Here is a 12038-nt window from a genome sequence, read left to right as displayed (position 1 = left end):
ACTTTGAGCGTGATTAAAAAAAAAAAAAACATGACATTTACTGAAAAAAGAAGTTTAAATGACTTTATAGTTAGATGTTGAATGACATAAGAACTTATGTTTAATAAACAACAAATACATTCACCACTTATAATTAGCGAACTAAGTTGCACACTGTCATGCACTGCTTATTATCTCACACATTACATCACTCATGACATAATAAACAATATCATTAATGACATCTCAGATGACACAATTGATGACATCACTGATGACATCAACCAGCCATTTTGACAGCATCCTACAGGGTTTGTGAACTTGAAGTATTCAAGAAGCTATACCTGTGCACAGTCTTCTATCAGCAACTGATAATAGACATCATTTTTGGCAACATGCAGGGCATGTTGTTAGTTTTTTAACTATAATGTCACTTTACTATAAAGTTATATTCTCTGAAAAAAACAGAGGTAAGCCACGTTATAGTTAGGTATGGTAATAAGATCTTAGATCATTTAAAAAAATAATAATAATTACACTGAAAAGAACAAGGGTTAAAGTTACTTTATAGTTAGGTGTTGAAATGAGATAACAGGTACCATTAAAAAAATAAAGCACTGAAATTTCTCAGGTATAGTTTAGTGAACTAACTATAATTTCCACACCTGTCATGCACTGCTTATGACCTCACATATTACATCACACATGACATGTTAAATGACATCATTGATGACATCTATCATTAAAAAAGGCACAATTTTAACAATTCTTGAGTTTAATCTTTTTCTTAAAACTATGGTTGAAGAAAACCCCGCGTAATATACACGGGCAAGTGTTACAGGTCAGGCCTAAAAAAAGGACCCGGGGTCAAACGCTGCAGCACATGGACAGAGGCTATGCGCAGAGGGGGTCGGCCGCCGGCAGTGGGTTGAGTGAAAGTCCTGTAAACAACCTCCGCTGCTCATGGTGCAAGCCAAATAGGTTCATGGCAAGTGAACGAATTGCTCATAAAAATATATCTATTTGCTGTAAATAGCATACTTAAAGGGGAAGTTCACCAGTTATGGTATGCAGTGTACACCATAGCTCATGACGCCCACCAGGCTTAGTTCACCACTTTGCCAATGCAACAGGGAACCGAAATCTGACACTAGAGAAGAACTTGGTGGACAGCGAGAGTTATGTTATAAGTTTCATGTCACAACTGTCATATTTTAAAGATTTCCCAAGTTTGTATTGACAGTACCGTAACTAGGCGTCTAGCCTTTAGCTATGTTTTCACAGTGAAAACAATACACATACTTAAACCCCTAAATAATACTACGTTCATACCTGTCTCTTTCATACCATTAAGGGTAATGTGATACAGAACCTCATCTGTGACATACATTAAGGTGTTAAAACCAAACTAACAACTTCACTTTAACCTCCTTTTGTCAATAACACCATAAGGAAGAACAAAGCAGCGTCTCTGATATTATCACGTTGGGGTCCCTGATGCATGGAGGCAGTTGATTTCATACAAATACCTCTTTCATTTAATGACTGGAGTAAACTTTTTTTTTTTTTTTTTAAACCGTTTATTACAGAATCCAAAAGATATACAAAGATGGGCCTACAACCTTCAGGCCGGCCGCTAGCAAACAGAAGGAGCATATAATACAGACAGTAGAACGCACGCTGCGGCAGAAGGGAGATCACAGGAGTTGAAAGAGGCGTTGGCAGCCACACCATCCGGACCCCACACAACGGTTTCATTTTTATATAAATAACAACAAAAAACAAGTCCACAAGGCAACCCACAATCGGAAACAACAGCATGTGCTCCCCTAGGGGGGGGGACCCCACCGATCCATAGGAATATCGAGGGGGGGGATAGGTCAGGACGGGGACTAAGTAGACTCGCTGCCCAGAACCGGGAAGACAAACAGGCTAAGGAGACGGGGCCGGTGACGGATCAGGCATGAGCGGCGGGGTACAGATTCCCCCACGGTAGGCGTTCCAGGGGCCCCACACTTTCACCCATGTCCCAGGCTTACCTCTCGCAACATACACCACCTTTTCCCGAAACATACACCAATCCATATTGTCCTTCCACGCCGAGACAGTCGGCGACCTCTGGGAACCCCACAGTTACGCAATGTCACGTTTGGCCACCATATATCCCAGAGTCACCCACCACGTCTGCGGCACTGAGTAGTCGGTTGGCTCCCACACATTCAGAAGACATCTCCTCGCCTCGGGCAGCAGCGGCACATGCGTAACTACCTGCAAAACCTCATGCACACCACGCCAGAATCGCACCACCTCCGGGCATTCCCACAAAATATGGAGAAAGGTCCCCAGAGAACCACACCCACGCTTACACAACCCGTCCACAGCATAGCCCATACGCATCAGCCTTGGCCCCGTAACATAGACCCTATGGAGTATCTTGAGCTGGACGAAGCGAAGGCGAGCCGGTATGGCCACCTCTTTCGGGGAGGCCACCGCAGACACCCAGTCCTCGTCATCCAGCTCCAATCCATCAGCCCCCCACGCCTCACGAAGGCTAGTCAGCAGTCCCGAACGGTCATTGATGAGCTTTTTGTAAATTAATGAAATCGTGCCGTCCGGTACATGCCCATCCAGCACTCTATCCTCCAGAGGGGAGTACTCCGGGATGGAGGCAACGTCCGGAAATACGGAGCACAACGCATGACGGATCTGCATATATCGAAAGTACTCCCTGTCCTGCAACTGGAATTCTGTCTGCAGCACATCGAACGTTTTGAATCCCCCCCTCGTCCAGAGATCGCCCACCCTGCTGATGCCTATCATGTCCCACTTCTCAAAGCCCTTCGAGGTCCACAGGGAGCCCAGCCGCTCAGATGCGTATAGTGGCGTCGCCCGGGTCAAGCGATCCTTCCACCCCATCGCCATGTTAGCCGCGTGCCACACCCGTACCATGACCCGCGTGGGGCCCGTCAGCCGCGCGTCATGCGAGCTAGAATAGAGCGCCCGATTATAGTCACCACCCGGCAGTAACATTTTATCCATCTCAAAGGCCGGGTTTAGAGCGGGCCCATAAAGGCCGTGATTGATCGCAGCCAGCTGGGAGGCCCAGTAATATCGCTTGATATCTGGGAGGGCAACCCCCCCGTCGTACCACGGGAGCGTCAGCTGGAGGGGGGGAAGCAAGTTCTGTTTATATCGGGCCTCCGCGTCCAGGGTAATGAAGACACCCAGGTACCTAAATCCCCGCGGGGCGATCTGGATAGGACAACCCCGCGGAAGGATAGGATCCTCCCCAGAGAGAACATACACACACGATTTAGCCCAGTTGATGACAAGGCCGGAGTTGAGGCCAAATGAGTGCAATACATCAACCAGTACTATCAGTGATTTACGTGGGGAAGCCAGGTACAGAAGAATATCATCAGCGTAAAGAGATACGCGGTCCTCATACTCGGGGGTCCATCGGAGACCACGGATAGAAGGATGCCACCGCAGCCCCTTCGCCATGGGCTCCAAGGCAAGCGCGAAGAGGAGCGGTGATAACGGGCAGCCCTGCCGCGTGCCCCTGCCCAGCTCAAACGGAGCCGACACTCTACCGTTCACAGCCACCTGCGCCAGCGGTCCAGAATACAACAATTTCACCCAACCGATGAATCCCGGGCCAAACCCAAACTTCGCCAGTGTCGCCCAAATATATGGCCACTCAAGTGTGTCAAACGCCATAGTGGCGTCCAGGGACACCAAAATGGCCGGCTCCCGTATGAACGGGACACGCGCGAGCACCCCATGCAAGCGCCGCAGGTTAAGCGCCGTGTTGCGGTGAGGGATAAAGCCGGACTGATCCTGGTGAATCAAATCGCACACCACGCCAACCAGCCGATTAGCCAACACCTTGGCGAGAATTTTGGGCTCCGCATTCAGCAGCGAAATAGGCCGGTAGGACGTGACCCGGTCCCGCGGCCTCCCCTCCTTATGAATAACCACGATAGTAGCTAGACGCTGATCTAGCGGGAGGGAACCCGCCGATCGGGCCGCGAGGAACATAGCACGGAGGTGCGGCGCCAGCGTATCCGGTCGCAGCTTATACAATTCGATGGGAAGACCATTAGGACCCATGGCCTTGCCGGAAGCGACCGAACGTATGGCGAGGGCAATTTCCTCAGAGGTTGGGGCGGCGTCCACAACACTCTGTCCTCCTCCGAAAGGGAAGGCAGTGCGATATCCCTAAGCAGGGCATGGGAATCCTCTTCCGAGCGGGAGGACACCGGGGAAAACACCCCACGGAAATATTCTGCGAAGCAATCAACAATTTCCTCCGGTTCAGTGACACACACACCATCCAGTTTCTCAATCGACGGGACAACTCGACTCGCTCTCTCCTTTTTATCCAGCCACGCAATCAATTTCCCAGCCTTATCACCCACATCATACAGTCTCCCCTGTTGCTCTCTACTGAGGCCCCTGGCCGCCTCCGTGACGAGGGCCTTATAGGCCGCCTGCTTGATTTGGAGAACATGTAATTTGTCATCCATCACCCCACATTCGAGGTCACCCTCCAACTCGGTTATCTCAGTTTCAACACGGGTCACCTCCTCCCGCTCGCGCCTCCGGGAATGGGAAATAAGGGACAGGGCATCCCCCCGAATTACCGTCTTAAATGCCTCCCACAGCGAGACCGCCGATGACACAGACCCCACATTATCGTCAAAATATCGCTTAAGGGACTTAACCAACTCTGCGCGAATGGTGGGGTCACGCAGGTACCAGGGATTAATCGGGACCACCCTACCCTCTCCCCTCGGGAGAATATCGAAGTGCAACAAGAGCGGGGAGTGGTCTGAAATACCCCGCGCCAAATGGCGCACCTCCCCGATCCTCCCCGCATGTGCTGCCGGCACCAGGACATAATCTAGCCTTGAGAGACTGCCATGGGCCCCGGAATGAAAGGTGTACTGTATCTGCGTAGGATGTTTCAAACGCCAACAATCCACCAGCCCCAAGGTATCCAAGAGGCCAGACAACCACGCTTGGGCACGGGGGAGATCCCTAGGGGGGTGACGGTCCTCAGTTCCGGAAACCACAGCGTTAAAATCCCCCCCAACCACCAGAGTCCCCTCCGGAAGGCCAAGGAGGAGGCGCCCCAGATCCGCAAAGGTGGTCGTCTGCAACCCTGGCGGGACATAGACAGAGACGAAAACAATCACTCTGCCCTCCATTCTACCCACCAGAACCGTGTAACGTCCCCTGTCGTCATGGAGCACCTCATCAGCTTCCAACGGGAGCGAGGTCTTGGCCATGATGCCCACACCCCTTGAACCAGACGTGAAGCCCGAATGGGCCAGAAGGCGGTAGCCCCGTCGAATCATAGCACGAAAGGAGTTGCCAATGAGGTGTGTCTCCTGCAGAAAAACTATGTCAGGTGAAATTCGTTTCAGGAACTGCAGGACCACACCCCGTTTTATCCTGTCCCCCAGTCCATTAACATTCCAGGACAAAAGACTCAGTCCCCTACCCCCCATCATACCGAAAGCAATCACTCGTCCCCCCCGACTGGAGTAAACTTGAAATTGCCTACAAGGTTTACAAGAATTAAATGATATATATATATATATATAATCTACTGGCGGTCGCCAGTAGATAGTTATAGTTACAACCTAGTTTCCATAGGAAATCTCAAAATTCTATTTTGAATAACTTTGGCGCCGGTTGACGAATCCTCGCGAAATTTTCAAAACTAATGGGGCGCTCCGCTCAGCTCCTACCCTGAAAGTTTCGGGGTGATTCGTCAAGCAGGGGCCGAGAAAAAGGGGGGGTCCCAAAACACGTTTTCCCCATGCATTTTTCCGTAGGACCTTTAGTCGCAGCTACAGCCCGAACGGCTGAACAGAATTACGTGAAATTTGGCAGAGAGGTAGCCATAAGGTCAAGGAAGTGCCTTTTGCAGGTCTGGTGTAAATCTGTTCAGTATTTCCTGAGAAAATAGCATTTGAAAGCATATCAATATCTATACGCGCGCACCGTGCGCGCACTGTGCGTGCACCCTGCCGTGCGCGAGCGCAATTCTGATTGGTTGTTAGATGTCGGTAAACATTCGAATCGGTCGAAACCAGGAAGTGTCGGCCGCCATTTTTTCTCTCGCAGTCTGAGGGGGTGAAAAAGAAAGGAGGAGAACGTGAAAAGGGGGCAGAGTGGACAGTTCCTGACACCCTAACCTTGGTCAGGGGGTCACAGAAGGACCCCCAAGGGAGAAAAAAACATTTTTTTTTAAATCGCGAGGTGCGCGCACAGCGCGCGCACGGCACGCACTGCGAACCGTGGGTGCTCGGTGCGCTGAGCGCACCATGAGCCCACAGCGCATGCACGGCGCGCGCACCTCGCGATTTAAAAAAAAAAATAATAATTTCACGGTGCGCGCACGGTGAAAAACCTGAAAAAAAAAAAAATTATAAATACATAACTTAGCATTTAAAAAACCTTACAAATTCACTGAAAAAACCATAGGTTTCACACACGTTATAGTTACGAATTAGCATTTAAAAAACCTTGCAAATTCACTTAAAAAACCATAGGTTTCACACATGTTATAGTTAGCTGGACATTTCACTTGTAAAAAACCAATGAAATTCCCCCGTTATAGTTAGTGCAGGCAACTTTAACTCACGCGACCGCAATCCTCTGCTGATGACGTCAGATATTACATCACTGATGACATATGTGTCTTTATGAAAAATAAATGTTTGTAATATATGTATAGCTAAAGATTAATGGAAGAAGACATGGGTAAATAGGTGTCTAAATACAGTGATGTAATATCTGACGTCATCAGCAGAGGATTGCGGTCGCGTGAGTTATAGTTGCCTGCACTAACTATGACGAGGGAATTTCATTGGTTTTTTACGAGTGAAATGTCCAGCTAACTATAACATGTGTGAAACCTATGGTTTTTTAAGTGAATTTGCAAGGTTTTTTAAATGCTAATTCGTAACTATAACGTGTGTGAAACCTATGGTTTTTTCAGTGAATATATATATATATATATATATATATATATATATATATATATATATATATATATATTACCTACTGGCGTTCGCCAGTAGGTAGTTATAGTTAGGACCACGTTTCCATAGGAAATCCGCAACATTCTATTTTGAATAACTTTGGCGCCGGTTGACGAATCCTCGCAAATTTTTCAAAATAGGTGGGGCGCTACGCTCCGCTCCTACCCTGAAAGTCTCGGGGGGATTCGTCTAGCGGGGGCTGAGATAAAAGGGGGGTCCCAAAACGCGTTTTTCCCATGCATTTTTCCATAGGACCTTTAGACACAGCTACAGCCCGAACGGCTGAACAGAATTACTTGAAATTTGGCAGAGAGGTAGTCCTCAGGTCAAGGAAGTGCCTTTTGTAGGTTTGGTGTAAATCTGTTCAGTAGATTCTGAGAAAACAGCCTTTAAATCAATATATATATCTGAGCCAGCTTACGGTGCGCTTACGGTACGCTTACCGTACGCGTACGGTGGCGTGCGCGAGCGCGATTCTGATTGGCCCTTAGATCTTAGTAAACATTCGAATCGGTCGAAACCAGGAAGCGGCGGCCGCCATTTTCTCTCTCGCACTCTGAGGGGGGAGCTGATAAACAAATGCCAAAAACATATAAAGGGGCTGTTTAGACAGCGCCCATGCACATAACCATGTTAGTTGAGTCTTCAAAGATCCCCCAAGGCAAAAAACGGTAATTTTTTATTTTTCGAAAATTTTGCCGATTACGCTTACCGTATGCTTACCGTACGCGTACGGTAAAAAATTATTTAAAAAAAAAAAAAAAACACTCTCTCCACCCCGTGTGCAAATGGTGGCCGAAGGCCACCATTCGTGCATGGCATATAAGAGCACAGCATTTCCCCAAAAAATTTCAACAGATTACCTATCACAAGGAAGCGCATAATATGTCCTCCATGTGCGCACGGTGCGCGAAGCGCATCGTGCGTACATGGCCCATCTAGCGTAACGTGGGAATGCGGTGCGCGTAGCGCACCGCGTGCCCACCGTGCGTGCACGGCACTAACTGCGTAAAGTGGGCGCGCGGTGCGCAAAGCGTACCGCGTGCTCATGGTGCGCGAAGCGCACCGTGCGCGCACGGAACGAACTGCGTTAAGTGGGCGCGCACGCCACGAATGGCGTAAAGTAACTTAGCATTTAAAAAACCGTACAAATTCACTGAAAAAACCATAGGTTTCACACACGTTATAGTTAGGAATTAGCATTTAAAAAACCTTGCAAATTCACTGAAAAAACCATAGGTTTCACACATGTTATAGTTAGCGGAAATTTTACTGATAAAAAACCAATGAAATTCCCCCGTTATAGTTAGTGCAGGAAACTATAACTCACGCGACCGCAATCTTCTGCTGATGACATATGTGTCTTTATGAAAAAAAAATATTTGTAATATATGTATAGCTAAAAATTTATGGAAGAAGACATGGGCAAATAAGTGTCTAAATACAGTATTAGCATCAGCAGAGGATTGCGGTCGCGTGAGTTATAGTTTCCTGCACTAACTATAACGGGGGAATTTCATTGGTTTTTTATCAGTAAAATTTCCGCTAACTATAACATGTGTGAAACCTATGGTTTTTTCAGTGAATATATATATATATAGAGAGAGAAAATGAATATGGGTTTACTTATTGGCAAGTAGAGGTGTGTCACCCCCAAAATAACATTGCTGGAGTTCTGAAGTTATATAAGCCATAACTGTGCTTGTAAACTTTGTTTTTATCTTGTCACATTAGCTGCGTGTTCAAAGACAGACATCACATTTCAGGCTATATATTCTGACAAATTGCTGCTTATACTTTTAGCATCGAGATTGGTGTTTAATTTTTCTTTGACTACAAAGTGCAGGGCCTGACTGGGAACCGAAACCGGCCCTGGCAAACTGCTCGGCCAGCCCCCCTGGGGGGGGGGGAGGGCGAGGCTGAGCTGTTTGCAACGGCTGGTTTCGGCCGATTTTGTTACAGGTGGCCAATATTGCCGGCCCCCAGTAACAAAAACGGGCTCTCAGGGGCCATCATCTGTCCCCCACCCTAGCAGCCTACCGGGGAAACGCCGGTGCCCGCTACAGCCAGTCCGGCCCTGCCAAAGTGAAAGGATTTTGTTTAGTTAACTAGGTGACAATCTTGCTGGGGAACAGGGAGCATGAATGAAAAAGCTGTAGAATGTATTTTCTTCTAACAGAAAAAAATGAAAATAACTGTATATGAACTGTGCAAATATTTAAAAATGTATCTGCAGTTAGAAAATCACAAGTGAAGCACATTTTTAATTCCGAAATGAGAAGGAAACAAAGATTTTAATAGGATCCAAAAAAATGAAGATATTTTACTTGGTGATGTGCAAACGATAAATATTTGCTGAAACCTGTTTTCAATTATTGTTCGTGTGCTATATAATTTAACAATGTACATATTTAGTGGCCATTTCAAAAGAAAATGGGCTGTTTGTAATGACAGTTTGCTACCACTTCATCGGTCACTAATATATTTGTGACTGTGTACTTCAAAAAGCTACTGCAGCTACATACTAGACCCTAATCACTCTCTTGCCGAATGGGCATTGCTCATTTGCCACACTTGCTCTATGTGTATTGCTTGGATTGTGCACAATCCCCATGAAATCAAGGATATCACACTGACAGCAGCAGCCCCACTCTGACAATTATTGCAGCACCACCGGGTTTACTTCATGGCATCTATAGATCTGGAAAGCACATAGATGTCTAGTTAAACATACGTAACCCCATGGTGAGAGTGTAGGGCACTTCTTAGCACCAATGTGATTTAGTCTTGAAAGAAAACCATAAATGATATGTTTTACAGGCAGCTGACATCTTTCCATGACATAGTTTTACATACCTTTGTTGTCAAATTATGGTCACGGGGTAAAGGTGTTTCCGTAGTTTTTGCAGGAACTTGAAAATGTGCAACAGTCACAGACTGCAATTGTAGGGAGCGTAGTTGCCAGTTTATAAAAACTCTAGTTAAAATGTGGCATTAAACGGTGGTTAACCACCTCATAGACTAACCCTCTGGACCCACGAAAAAGGAGTGGGGGCTCTTGAATTGTACAGTGATAGGCCGCTCCAAGGAACAAAGATCAGGCACTGGTGATAAGTTAGGTATCCGAATAAACGAGGTAAAAAGGAAAGGTAGTGCTCGCTATAACCTCAACAAACATTTTTTTTTTTTATTTATTTTTATTGTTTCCAAGACAGTTCCACAATTAAAAACATACATGAGTTCAAATAACAGAAAGCAAAAAAAAGAACAAGCAGATCACACAAACTACGATGTACCCATATCATCAGAAAGAAAATTCATAAGGGCTCCCCAAATTAATATGCCTAGACGTTTCTTCCTGATTCCTTTTAAGGCATATAGATGCATTTCAATTTCATACATACGATACAGCTTAGCTCTCCAGAATTCAAAAGTCGGAGGTTCAGGTGATAACCATTCTGTTGCAATACATAGCCGGACGACCGTCATTACAAGAAATAGAAAGTAAATATGTTCTTTTAGGACCTGATGGCTATATATTTTTTGACATCTTCCCAATATCATCAGTGACGGGGAAATCTTTAAGGGACAAGCTAATACCAATGATATAAATCTTTCAACCTCAGCAATAAAGTGCGCCAATTTTGTACAATTATAAAAAATATGTAAGATGTCTGCTTCCTGTTCTCCACACCGAAAACATTTACTATCGTATTTATCACCCCAGGTCGCCATACGTTTAGGGGTATAATATAACCTAAAAATAGTTTTATAAACTTGAGCTTTTAAATTAGCTGCCAAACAAATTTTTTTTGCGAGACATAACGATTCCCCTATGTCAATTTGAGGGTCTTCCAGTTGGATGATCCAATACTGGTTGTATTTTTGCATGTCATCATTTCTGTATTCATTTAAGATCGCATATAATGGACCAATCCTTTTTTGAAGACGGATTCCCTCGATTAAGTCATTAGGAAGAGCCTCAATCTGATTTTTTAAACAAAAATCGCGAACTTGAAGGTATTTAAAAAAAAACACCTGTGAAAGCCGGTATTTATCCGATAATTCTGCATATGTAACGAATATAGCATTTTTATGATATAAATCCCCTATTTTTGAAATCCCTTTTTTAAGCCATATCTTAGCATTGTCATCCCAGAACACAGAGGGGAGTATTTTGTAAGCATCAAAAGGAGTGTAATATGTAATTTTACCTATTTTAATCATTTTCTTAACATTTCTCCACACTTTAAATGCTGAGGCAAGTACCTTAAATCGTGTGTGTTTGTAATAATTGCCCTCTAATTCTTTTAATAAACAGCCTTTTGCCTGTTCTCCTAAAAGTAAAAAAAAGATAGATGGGGTATCCGCCTCGTTCTTTGGAGGTTCCCCTGTCAATATATAGCCCATTTTTTGTAAAAAACAGATATAATAATAAGAAAGAAAATCAGGTAGACCACGACCTCCTCTTCCTTCCGGTAATGTAAGCCATTTCATGGCTCTACGAGGTTTACCAGGAGCCCATACAAATTTCCCACAAATATTTTGTAAATTCTGTATATGTTTAAAAGGAAATTCCAAGGGTATACTTCGAAATAAATACAAAATCTTGGCTAATATATTCATCTTGATTATATTCCCCCTTCCGATTATGGATAATTGAAGTCTACTCCATTTATCTAATGAGTGTTTAATTTGAGCTATACTCGCTTCCCAATTACTTTCAACAATTTCTTGCATTTGGGTTTTAATTTGAATGCCTAGATAAGTGACTTCGTTTGTAACCCGAGAGTCATTAAATTGTATATTCTTTGTGCAAAGAATTTGGGTTTTTTCAACATTTAACTTATATCCTGACATAATTCCAAAATTTTTGGCTAATAATTCGATCTCCGCCATTGCCTCCCTAGGATCAGTAGTCACTATGGCTATATCATCTGCATATGCAAATACTGTAAATAAAATGTCAGCAACTGAAAAAGGTTTGATGCGTTGAGAATC

The 12038-nt window shown here is 45.0% G+C and overlaps 1 protein-coding gene across 1 annotated transcript in view; it reads left to right on the top strand.

Annotated features, from left to right (window-relative positions):
- LOC146831027 (neural-cadherin-like) overlaps positions 1–12038 on the top strand; it is a 473840-nt gene that overhangs the window by 248186 nt on the left and 213616 nt on the right. The gene's annotated exons all lie outside the window — the stretch shown is intronic.

This window comes from Triturus cristatus, chromosome 5_1 (assembly GCF_964204655.1).
Source record: "Triturus cristatus chromosome 5_1, aTriCri1.1, whole genome shotgun sequence".
In the NCBI taxonomy this organism is placed as follows: Eukaryota; Metazoa; Chordata; class Amphibia; order Caudata; family Salamandridae; genus Triturus; species Triturus cristatus.
The sequence above is the reverse complement of the archived record's forward strand: the minus strand, read 5'-3'. Positions and strand labels throughout refer to the sequence as shown.